This window comes from Belonocnema kinseyi, chromosome 2, assembly GCF_010883055.1.
Source record: "Belonocnema kinseyi isolate 2016_QV_RU_SX_M_011 chromosome 2, B_treatae_v1, whole genome shotgun sequence".
NCBI lineage: Eukaryota > Metazoa > Arthropoda > Insecta > Hymenoptera > Cynipidae > Belonocnema > Belonocnema kinseyi.
The window spans coordinates 171666793-171680126 of NC_046658.1; positions in this window are offsets into that span (position 1 = coordinate 171666793).

Sequence of the window (13334 nt, forward strand, 5' to 3'; positions counted from 1 at the left end):
TTCGTAATACATTTTCTATGTAACAAATTTTAAATCTTTTTGGCCTTTTAACAGGACCATCATCAGGTATGCCACCCAAAACATGGGACTTTCTGGAAAATTTTGGGAAGAATAACGAACATGAAAATCATCAAGGTAGCTATTGTACAAACAAAAGTTGATTACAGTTATTCTAATTAATAAGCAGTTTTAATGTTCAATTGCAAAACCTTTAACAATATTTTAAAAAACTTAATATTTTACACACATAGAAGTTTATTTCGAAAGTTTTGCACAAAAAGGTTCTAAGCATAATACCAATACCAAAATTATATTTACTTGAAAAATTAAAATTGAAAAGCTTAGATAGCACCTAAACATGAAATGTTACGATCATTAGACTAGATTTTTTGTTGTAAACGTGCGCAAAAACAAAAAATATAATTATGCTTGGTAAAATATACCAAAACTTTAAACAATTTAAGAAATTGCAAAATCTAGAACTGTAAATCTTGGACTGTACGTGCATACTTCAAGAAACATTAAATGCTCTGTTTCTTGTTGCAGAGTTTAGGTCTCCTCCTGCAGAGACATCTCTTTTAGTCAGGTCGAGGTCTCCTCCTGTCAGGCGCACATCTTCTCTTCCTTCTACCTTACTTGGGTTCGGAATTGAAACTATTCGGCTTATTCCCCAAACCAATCTGAATCAGCTATTTGAAATTTTCCGTTGCACTTTTCCTCCCAACAATCTAAACCAATTGGTAGTTTTACATAATAAATGTCTGCCTATGCCAACGGAGGAACGAAATGTTTTAGAAACATTGACTGGTGACGTCTTTGTTATATTGGTCCAAAATAATACGTTTCTTCGTGGAATACGAGGTGTGTTCAAAAAATAAGTTGACTTTATGGTTTTCTCAAAAAATATTTATTTATTCCTGAATATTTATGTTGTCCCCTTCAAAGTAATCCTCCTCAGATATAATACACTTGTGCCAACGCTTCTTTCAATCATCGAAGCACTTGTGATAATCATTTTGTAGTATAGCCTTGAGTTCTTTCAGCGATGTAGTTTTTATCTCCTCAATCGTTGAAAATCGATGTCAGTCGAATGTCAGTTTTGGGAAAAGAAAAGAGTCACGGGGGGCCAAATCCGGTTAAGATGGAGGCTGAGGCATGACTGTGGTGTTGTTTTTGATCAGAAAATCTTTCACAAGCAACGATGAATGAGAAGGTGCATTATCGTGGCAAAATTCTAAGTCATTAATTTAATTTAACAAAAATATAATATTCCTTACAATATAAATTAAGATCGACACGTTACAAGCAATTGATAATGACATGAGATCTTAACAATAAAGAAACGCTTTTGATTTCAAATAACTTTTTTATATGCAGTTACCTATTGCTTTAAATAAGAAAAATAATTTTATTGGACGACATACAATTGTATGGATTTGATTCTCTTAATTTTATTATTATTTTAATTTACCATATGTACACTATCAACTAATATCAGTGTATTATGTAAATATTGGGTGAAACGTTATTATTTTAAGACAATTAGTAACACTTGACACCTTAATCAATAATTTAACTGTATGGAATTGATGAATTTTTATTGAAGAACTTCATTAGTGAGCATTTTTAGTTGAAATAATAGAACAAGAACTTTGAAGTTAGGCAGAATTTCAAAATCGTTTCATGTTTACTCTGTCTATATTATATTAATTTCTCTGAGCTTCTCGATATGAATTATATAAACACATAAGTTTAATATGAAAATAAATTATCTATATTTCTCAAGGTAAAATGGTTCTACGCGTATGAGAGACTAACTTTTATCAAAAAACTTATTGGATTCTAATAAAAATACTTTGTGTCAACAATTCCTAAAATTTTCCATAAAAGCGATTTGTGATCGGCAAGGGGACAACTGAACTATCTGAGAACATTATATAAACACGAAATATGATAATACTAGTTAGTTACACTTCTAAGAAATTCTTCTTTGATCAGCTTTAACTAAATTTTGGAAAAATGAAGATGCTTTTTACTGTCATTATCACCTTGAACGTTATTCTTCTTTCCCTTGGTAAATAAATAATAATCTATCATATCATTTTCTCATTGTAATTTTTTAAAGTTATGTTTGAAATGAACTATAAGAAATTCGATCTTTTTGTCCTTTTCACAGGATCAGCATCAGGTATGCCGCCCAAAACAAGGAACTTTCTCAAAAATTTCGGGAGGAATAGAGAGCATGCCAATCGTCAAGGTAGTTATAGTACAACCACAGTTAATAACTGAAATTTCAATTGATAAAACCTTTTAATGTAAATTTCAAAAACTTTAACAATCTCTTGACCCAGTAAATATTTTACACGCATGGAAGCTTATTTCTAATGTTTCAGAAGAAAATGCTGCAAAAAGTATACTATGCCGAAACTTAATTTTTGTATTCAGTACCTTTATTGTGAGCTACGTATATACGTAACTATCTTAGCAAGCGCCTACTAATAAATGAGTTGCGTTTCGCAAGCAGATTTTATGCATCTTCTTCTAAAAATTGTTTTTAACAAAGTGTTGCTATAGAACAGGATTCATTTTAATTAAAAAATTTTTAATACAATAAAATTAATACATTCAATTTTATATGAAGAAATCAATACAATTTCAAAACGCAATATAAGAAAAGTGCACTGCACGCCTGTAGTGACAATTTTATGTTTACTAAACAAATAATGCGTCGCAACCCATACGATTTTATTTTTCCATTTTTGGCACTGCAGACGATTTAATAGCACCTACAGTTGAAATTTTACAATGATTGGCACAATAGGTTTTGTGATAAACGTATGCAAAACTAAAAAATTTAATTAATTGTGATAAGATGTACCAATAATTTTCAAAGATTTCAATATTGCAAAACCTTGAAATATGGTACTCAGAAATATTATCGCACACCCTGTTTAGTTGAAGTTTAGTGCTAATCGGTACTATAGACTTTTCAATGTACATAAATGTGAAAAAAATTAATAATTTATTCCTAAATTTACATTTGGAAATTGCACACATTTAATATAAACATAGGATTGTATACTTTAAAAAACATTTCATTATATGTTTCTTTTTGCAGAGTTAAGTTCAGACTTAGACTGTTCAACTAGTAGTGAACAAATCCCTGATATTCCTTTTTCTGGACCTTCTAATTCTGCTGAACAACATCATTCTCCGGTCAGATCTGCTCCCGACGAGACATCTCTTCGTGCCAGGTCGAGGTCGCCTTCTGCCAGGTGCGCTTCTTCCCTTCCTTCTACCTTACTTGGATTTGAAATAAAATATATTCGGCTCATTCCTCATGTCAATCCGCAAAAGATGTTTGAAATACGCAGTTGCACTTTTCCTCCCAATAACCTAAATCAATTAGTAGCTTTGTATAATAGAAATGTGCGCATGCCAACTGAAGAACGAAATGTTTTAGCAACATTGAATGGTGACGCCTTTGCCATATTGGCCCGAAATAATACATATCTCAATGGAATATATCAAATGAACAATAGTCACACGAGGGTGAAAGTAAACATGTACAGCGGCCTTGTCGTCGAATTAAGCCAAGACGAAATGAACGAAACGCCTTTAGGTTCATCTGAACGAATATCAAGAAATTTTAAATTAATATTTCTGGGCGGCATTATTCTACGTCCTTAAGTTATTTTTACAAAAATGTAAAACTAAAATATAATATTGCTGGCAATATGAATTTAGATCAAACTGTTACAAGTATTAAGAATTCCATTTTTCAGTGAAACTACGCAAGATAAAGAAAAAGAATTAACGAAAATTGTGTACTTGAAAAAGACCTACAAATCTGTTGGAAACAAAATTATAAATAGCCAAAAGTTGCTCTTTGAAAAAATTACAAGTTTATCATCAATAACTTGTTTGAGACGCGTTGCTTTTTTTTAAATCATAAAAAAAACATACTGAATAAAAAAAATTAATCTTTCTGAAAGACGACTTCAGGGACGGCAAAATTGTATGATAAAGGTTTTTCAATCATCAATAAAATCTACATGTTGTAATAAAATTTCATTTAACAAAATTTTTCAATTTAAATTATTTCGTAATAATACAGGTGATTTTTATATATTAGATAATACTTAATTAGAAGCACAAGTTAAAATAAAATATTCAATTATCAGTTTAATAAATTAACGCTTATCGTGTATTGACCATTAATTGCAATAAATTAATTATTTAACATCCATTAGTATCTTTATTAAATGATTACCTACTGCAGGATTATTATCTACCACAGCATGATCTCTCCTATATTTTGCAGGGTAGCTGAGAAAAAAATATTGTACAAAATAAGGAGTAAATATTAACGTAATTATGAAAAATAATCAGTAAGTACTGCATAATCAGAACCAGCTCGAGGTACAGATATAAATATAATATAAATACATTTGGTATATGGTAATTTAATGTAAAAGGTCATCGCCAAAATATGGGAAAAATACAAAAACCGAAAGTGTTTTGTTGTCGTTCAGTTAAACAAGAAATGTCAACATTTAGGTCAATACTTGCCGAAATAGCTACTTAAAACTTAATTTTATTTTCATTTGTAGATGGGGACACTGTTCAGCATTCTTTCCACTATTTGCAAAATAAAAAGTAAGATTATGTTTTTTGTTAACGAAAATATATTTTTAAATTCACGGGCATGTTCGATGATGCTTGCACATGTGTACTGATGTTCTAAAGGTTTATATTTACCTATCAAATTAGTTTCTGATTTAGAGGTTCTTAAGCGGTAGCATTCTATCTTTCCATCAAGCTCCCTTCTCCCCAAGAAAAATTTTCTTGAATTGAAAAAGGCATAATTTATTTTTGCTGAATGTTCCTGTAATTAATTAAGAAAGCAGTCTTAACGAATTTATTATTTACATTGGTTTTTTCATTGACAGTAACATAATATAAGAATTTCAGGAGAATAGGCGTAATGCTCTTAAATGATGAGATAACGACTATATGATATTATTATCAAATATAAGAATGCACCAGTATATTTTTTATACAATTTCTGCAATTAACATATTTTTTGATAACTTAATAGACGTATCCTTCAATTGTAAAAGATGAGCATTTATTGTCCTCTTACATTCTTGGCAATTATCTTTCATTCTATTAGTGAGTACGATATAAATATATTTATATACGATTTTGAGCAACTTTGTTTAGTTATATGCAAATAAAAATTTGTGTGATTTATTTCAGATGTCCAATGTGTTAATTTGACTTGATGAACTGAAACTTAAGAGTTTAGAATTATTTGTGTGTTCATATAGAGAAAAGAGGTTAAAATGCGTGAAAATAATTTTGAGTTCGAAGATTGTAGGATCACAGGGTTTAAAAAAAATATCCGTATCGAAGTAGAAGTTAAACAACATCAATATAAGTTATTTAGTTTGACGACTGTAGGTTTTTATAGATCTTCCTCCATAAATCTACATTAAACCTTCGACATTTTTTCTGCTTTTTATTTTTATAACCCGATAAATAAAGATTGACTTAACATAGATTTTGGAATAAAAAATTAACTGTATTATGCTACACTATAGTGTCGTATCTCTATTTAGGAATAGATAGAGCTAGGACAAGTCTCATAACACAAAATAATTTATTTGCTTAAAAATGATGTACGACTTTTTTTAAAACTTCCATACAAAGCCGCGGTTTAACAAAAATAGTATTTCTCAACAATCATCGTTCCAAAAGAAATTAAGTCAACGAGGCTTTCAAGAAGGAGGGCACAATATAATATCAAGAGGATTTACAGGATATTCTGAGGTTTTAAGATATTTCAAAAATAGATTTATTCAGAATTCAGTGATTCGAGTTTATCCCCAATGTGAAATTTCTTCGACCATTATTATCATTAATGAGAGAATGCGCTTTATTCTGGTCATACGGTACAATATAAATAACAATGGATTAAGATTTTAAAAAATTGTATTGTGTATAAATTTACCTGTCAATTTTGATATTAAAATCCAAAAACAAGACATTTCAATTATGCGTTTGTCCTTACAAAGGAGCATAATTTTGGAGTGATGTAATAAATTGTAAAGGTTGCAATAAGATTTATATTGGTGAAATGGGTAGGAGATTAAAAACTCGTATTTATGAACACAAACGGGATTGTAAATTAGGCAATCAAAATACTGGTTTAAACAATATGCATGGCAATTTGATCACTATTTTGATTTTGAGATTAACAATATGAAAATTTTAGCTCTTAAAACAATACTCAAAAAAGACAAATATTAGAGTCTATTTTCGTAAATAAATTTATTAAAAATTCCATCAATTTGAAAACTGAAATATTCAATGTAAATAAAATTTATCAGACTATTTTATAAAAAATGATTTATATATAAATTATTAAATAAAAATTAAAAAAATTTAAATTCTATTTACTTTGGCGAACTTTTCATTAAATTCTCCATTTTAAAATCGGTTTTTCTTAATTACTCATGTAAAATTGACTTTATTTCTTATATCTTCGTTAGTTCATTTTTGACCTTTAAAACAATAAGTAACTGTTATCGTTAAAACAGATTTTAAAATTTAGTAAATATTATATAATTTGGAGCCTATTTTAATGTCGAGGCTTCAAATTTTAAAGTTTTTGTGTGTTTTTCTTATACATAAAAAAGGACACTTCAAATTATGTTATATAAAAAAATTTAACTTCCAACAATTAGCTAATTTGGCTCACTCCAAAATTATGCTCCTTTCTAAGGACAAAAGCACAAATGAAATGTTTTGTTTTTGGATTTCAAATTAAAATTTACAGGTAAATTTATACACGATACAATATTTAAATAAAATTTATTAATTCTTTCCAATGAATTACATATTGTTAAAAAATTTCAAATTAGGTAATGTATTACCTTAAAGAAGACCTGCAACTAGGTTGAAACGTACGTCGGTTATAGTAATTAAAATTGATCAATAAAGATTCATTGACATCTGAATCCATTGTTATTTATGTTGGACCGTATGACCAGAATAAAACGCATTCTCTTATTAAAAATAGATTTATTAAGATTAAATGAGATTTCACGGGAATTCGCTGGATTTTACTTTACTGGAATTTGTGAATTCTCAATACATGTAATGGATTTTAAACGCATTTATTGAGAAGTGTTTAACACATTTGGAACATGATGAGTTCCTCGTCTAAACTAAATTATTAATATTATCATTATTTGAAAGACAAGATTCTTCTTAAAGTCTAAAAATAAACTAGGTTTACCATGAACCTGATACTGTTGCTTGGAGAGATTTTGAAAGATGGAATCAATTAAATACTAATGAAAAAAATTGAAAAAAACTGACTGGCGATAGACATATGGAATAAATGAGCTTGTATGCATTTAATCAGGTGCGGTCCACCAGCACATCCCTGATAAAATTTAAACATTTTCTCTATGCCATAATCTTGAGCTATTTTTGGACAAGGATACCGATTTTTGGACTCTTTTCGTTTTCTTATGAAACCCAATTTTTGGCAAAAGTTCTGACTTCTATTTAACAGCCAGAATTGGCCCTAGAACATCAACTTAACCCAGCCTTATCTGCCCTTAACTGAAAAATCCACAGTAGATTGAAACAAAAAATAGTCATCAAAGACACCGCCTTAAGGGTCTAGTTAATATCGACATAGCCTTAATGATATTTATCATCACCCAGAAACTACCCCTAGCACATCTGAAAAACCTAGATCCAGCTGTTTTTAAGCAGCCAACAAAATTTCTAATCAAAAATAGTTATTCTAAATATCTAGTCAATGCTGTTAACGTCGCAGTTATCTTAAATAAAAGCAAATAAACTACCCACACCACATTCAGAGAACTCGATTTCAACAGCTTTCAAATAAAACCGCCAGAAAAATTTAAATAAGAAATAACCAACCCAAACACTTTCATTAGACTCTACTTAATATTCCAATAACCACAGGAATAGACACCAATTTCCTAAAATTGCCCCTAGCACATTTACCGACACTGGTCTAAGCTGCCTTTAACTAAAACAGCTAAACAAATTTTAAATTATCAACAAACCAATCCGACACTTTTTAAATTCTCTAGCTAATATTCTCGTCTATGAAGAATATTGTACAACTCTAAACAAATCCAGTATAGTTATCGAATTTATTTCGGAAATGAGTTTTGGACGATTATTTAAATTTATATATTTTTTTGCGATTTTATTTCAAGGTAGCTCAGATGGATTTCGTTAAATATACTAATATAAAGACTATAAACGGGAAAGTGTAGTGATTATTCTTAATTACATACTAATTATATATACTCATAAATATATTACTGTGATTGTAGCGATATTACATAGTAACTTAGGAAAGCGCGTGTGGTTGTCATCTCTAATATGAAATTGTTTTCGTTAATTTATCTAAAGGTTGCTAAGTATTTCAAAGGCGATTCTGATATTAATTAGAACTTTAGAAAGCGTCTGGGATGATTATTTTTAAGTAAAATTTTATTGGTGGGTTTAGTTTAATGTTTTTGAGACTAGGTTTGATAAATTTTTTGGATATTGTTTTTGGGGTACTTGAATATTACTATATATACGAGCATATGAACTGAAGTCTTGGGAAGGTTTCTTGGTTTTTTCTTAACAATTAAGACTTTGTTTAGCTGTTTTTTTAAATGTAGTTAAAACTGGTTTAGTTAAATCTGTAATGTTTAATTTAAAATATCATGTCTGCTTAGTTAACAATTTTGTTGTCTTTCTGAGTTAAAGGTAGCTGAGGTGGAGTTCGATAAATGTGATAGAGGTTATTATTCAAGCTATTCTAATATTACTGTATAGGCGAGAAAATAAAGATTTTTTATTTTAGTTGTGACTTTGAAGTAAAGTAAAATAGATCAAGTTGGCTAACATATTCTGTTATTCAATTTGAATTAATCATCTGATAATATGAAAAAAATATTAAGCGATTGCGTTTTTTTCATTAAACTTTTATAGTTATAGGTTTCTAATTAAATCGAGTGAGAAAATTAAAATATTTTTTTAGAATTACTTGTAAAACATTTATTTCACAATTAATTGTTTAATTGACTTGAGCGGAGAAAAATAGAATAGTTGAATTGCGCTTTTGTTATTTCAATTATATTTCTATGTTCACGAATTCCTGAGTAGTTTTTGATTTTTCAAAGAAATATCATCAAGTATGACGCGCAGAACAAGGAAATTTCTGGCAAATTTTGGGACGAGTACGAAAAATGCGAATCATCGAGGAAGCTATAGTGCAAATGGAAATTTAAAACAGAAATGTTTGAATATTCAGTTTTATATTGACATTTTAACACTTTCAATAATCTCTTGCGCCAGTAAATAATTTATATGCATGGAACATGCAATTCGGAATTATCACCCTAAACACCTCGCCCAGAAACTTTTTTATAGCCTCATCTCCACACTAATATTTAAATAAGAAACAATCACAACAAACACTTTTTCAATACCTTAGTTTATATCCTACAATTACAGGAATATTTAAACAACCTAAAAAAACAAAACGTATTACATGCAAAGAACCGCATCTTTACAGGTTAGTATAATTTTAACGTTCCTAAAGCTAGCATCGCCTTTTTGTAAAATCAACTTGAAAATGATTACATAAAACGATCTCATTTAGGTCTTTTAAGGGCCTCAAGTTCCACATTTTGGGCTCTGGAAATTAAGAAAAAAAGATTTGCGCACTGACTTCACGTGAAGATAGCACCGCTATACTCCAGCTGAAAACCTCCGAGGATCCTGGACATGTTCCAGGATACAATCCTCCACATCAACCTGCTCAGATAATTTAGAAGGTTCCTGTGCAGGAATTTTTCGAAGGAAACTGTAGACCATCCTGCAATGGAAACCGCACCAACAAATGAACCTTTAAATGATCGAGTGAAGGTTCCTGTACAGGTTCCTTTGCCAAGAAATTTGAGGTGCGGGGTCCTGTACAAGTGTACGCATTGGGGCATGAGCAATATGCCTTTGCGAAAAATTATATCGCCTAAAACTATGAAGGTGCTTTCCTGTTGTTCTTTTGAAGATCGAACCTATGCTCGAAATATCCAAGCCACTTGCGAACCCTCGCGGATTAGTTCAAATATCGGTACACTAATAGGATCTTGAACAAATTCCTGTATATAAGCTTGCGACTCAAATCACTCTGTGAAGCAACCTGTACAGGAACATTTAAAGTTTAGCTTGCATACAGGTTCCTTTGTCGAGATAACTTTTACAGCTTCATATCCAGGTTAATGTCCAGAAACATGTCCAGGTTCCTCAAGTGTGCCTGTACAGGAATTTTTAGCTAGGCCCTGTAACTTTTAAACAATTGATTAAATCAGATATAGTTTTTTTTTCAGAAATCAAGGGCTCATTTAGGGCTGACAATCTACGTTAGACAGTCCTTTCACAGTCCTTTCAGTTTTTGGAAAATGATTTGCGCTTTGGTTTTAAATGTGAAGCTAACGCCGCAACATATGTAAATACAAAACCAGTGCTAAAATAAAACTAAAGGGCCGCAAATCCGAAATTGTAGAATCTGCAATTTTTTATTAAAATTACTTGCGTGCTGACTTTACATGAACCTTGTTTCGCACTGCTATAGTCATGGCTTTAAATTTTAAATAAACGGCTAACTAGAAGGCTTTTTAATAGTCATAAAGTATCTCATTATCATAGTATGTGTTTGTCAACCTTTAGAATCTAGTTTCTTTAAATAATTATTTTGATTCTTATAATGCGTTGACTATGTGGAACAATGATCACAATCATTTATTGTAAAAAAATCCTTTTTGGCTATTATTTTTACAAAGGGTATATAGTTCATTTATAGTGGAAAAGCCAATCATATTTTTTATTTCTTTTATTCCTGTATAAAAGAGATGAAAAATATTATTGTTTCATCTGTTATATATGCACGATATATGTATAACTTTTTACACGAGAATAAATGTTGGATTTTTCTTGCCCTTAAATTTTGGAAATAAATTTCAAAAATCAAAATAAAATTACATATTGAATTTATGAGACAAATATATTTAAAAACTTTTGATAATAAAAATATTACTCGCACATTCTAATTTACTCGAAACAAATGAAAAATTTACAAATTTCAGCTAATAAAGGAGCAATAGTGACTTATTTTTAACTTGAAAAGTGACGAAAAGTAACTAGTTCTTTTCTAATAGTATGATAAAATAAATTTCTAAAAAAAATTCTTAGAATTCCAAGTGAATTTAAACGAATCCAGAGTTAATTCATATGAATTTAAAACAATTAAAATTAAAATCCGAGGAATCTAATTTTTTACTTATTACCACAAATGACCTCATAATGGAATATATAGAGAAGTTTTTTATTACCTCCCTTGCAGAAATTTTTAACTTAAATTTACAAAGAGACATTAGAGTGTTTACAGTTAAGTGGGATATTATTATGTCGTTAATGTCTCATACACATTTATTTTTTATTCAAATTATTTTTCTTATGATATAAAATATCTTTTCGAGTTTTATAATATCTATTAAGATAGGTGTGCTCAATTACATTAATATATTTAAAAAGACTAATTTAACTTAGTATGGGATTAAATGAAATTTTTCTATAAATCAGTTAAACCATTCTATATTATTCAATTAAAATTTTCGTTTAATTTTTGAATTTCCATAAAAATCGAAAGAGTGGCTAGGTAATTATCAAGTCTAATATTCTAAAATATCTTCATTTCAAGGTCTTAATTTTTAAGCGTATATTTTTAGTTTAAAGGATTTTGAAATGTAGTATCTGAGGATAAGTAATTAAAAATGAAAGGTGTTTAAACTTAATTTTTTGTTGAAAAAACCTTTTTAGGGTGGCTATTGCTCTTATCGCTTTTGGCTCCCGGAGATGTGTTTCATTATATAATTGCTTTCAAATTCAATTTTTTATTGACGATTTAACTACTTCAGTTAAAAATTCTTTATTTTTTGTTGTTGTTGTTGACAAAAATTTTTGTCAACTGAATAATGAATTCTTACACATTTAGCTATTTTGAAGAAAAAAAATTTAAAAAAATTTTTTTCTTGATTTTTTGAACTTTTATTTCGAATTTTTCTCATCTGATTCCCCAGTTTTGTTTGTTATCCAACAAAATGACTTTAAGCCACTCTTATGAGTACTTAAATAAACTTCCATAAGTGACAAATTTGAATTTTACTTAATATTGCAGTTTATTGTCGCTTATTGATAATTTCTGTTCCACAAATAATCATTGATTAATGCGTGGGACCACTAAAAATTATTTACCTAATATTTATTTGTTTAAGCAATTAGAATTTGTTTGAACTTGTGTGTTTTTACGTAAGTCCCGGAATAAACGTATTTTCAAGACGTGATAAGTACTCTAATCGATCATAACAATAAAATGATTTGTTTGAGTGATTTTACAATGATTTATATTTTACTTATTTGTTCAAGTATGTAATTTCCCTAAAAAAAGCAGGGGTAAAATTCCATCTTTCAAAATTTTTTACAGATTTTAATACGTTTAAGAACTAATTTGATTTCTAAGAATGATCATAAATGTTCAAACAAATATAAATTATTTTTTAAAATTTCAAATCTAATATTATATACATATACATGTAAAACCATTCAAATAAATTGTGTCATTCTCATAACTGATTAAATAACTCATCATTTCTGCAAAGTACTTCATTTCTCGACGTACCTGAACAAGCAAATGCTTAAACTAATTCAACTTTCTTAAGCAATTTACAATTAGACAAAAGGTGACCGAGTTTCCTAAATGATTGATCAATTATTATTTATAAGAAAAAATGTCAAAAAGTTTTAATAAACTTATACACCCCTGTCTATTAGAGGTTTCACTCAAATTTGGAAATTTTTTCAAAGTATTTAAACAAAGCTGGGGTGGGCTGGTGGATAAGAGCAAATAAAATCGCAGAGTAAAGATCAAGGGCCACTCTAATGCACAAAATACTATTGTCTTCATATTGTTGAAAAAAGGTTAAAAGAGTCACACTAGTTTTAAGTTTACAGAACTTTGTTTAAAAGATTAAATATAGGATAAGCATTGAAGTAGAAGATAAAAAACGTCAATTTAGAATCTTGAGATTAAAAAAAAATAAATAAGCGCAACAGTAACAGTCAAATACCAGGTGTATACATAGGAAACCGGTATTTTTTCAAGAAAAAAACACATTTATTTCAAGAGAATGATAACAAATATTTTATTCAAAGTATGCGCCCTCGCT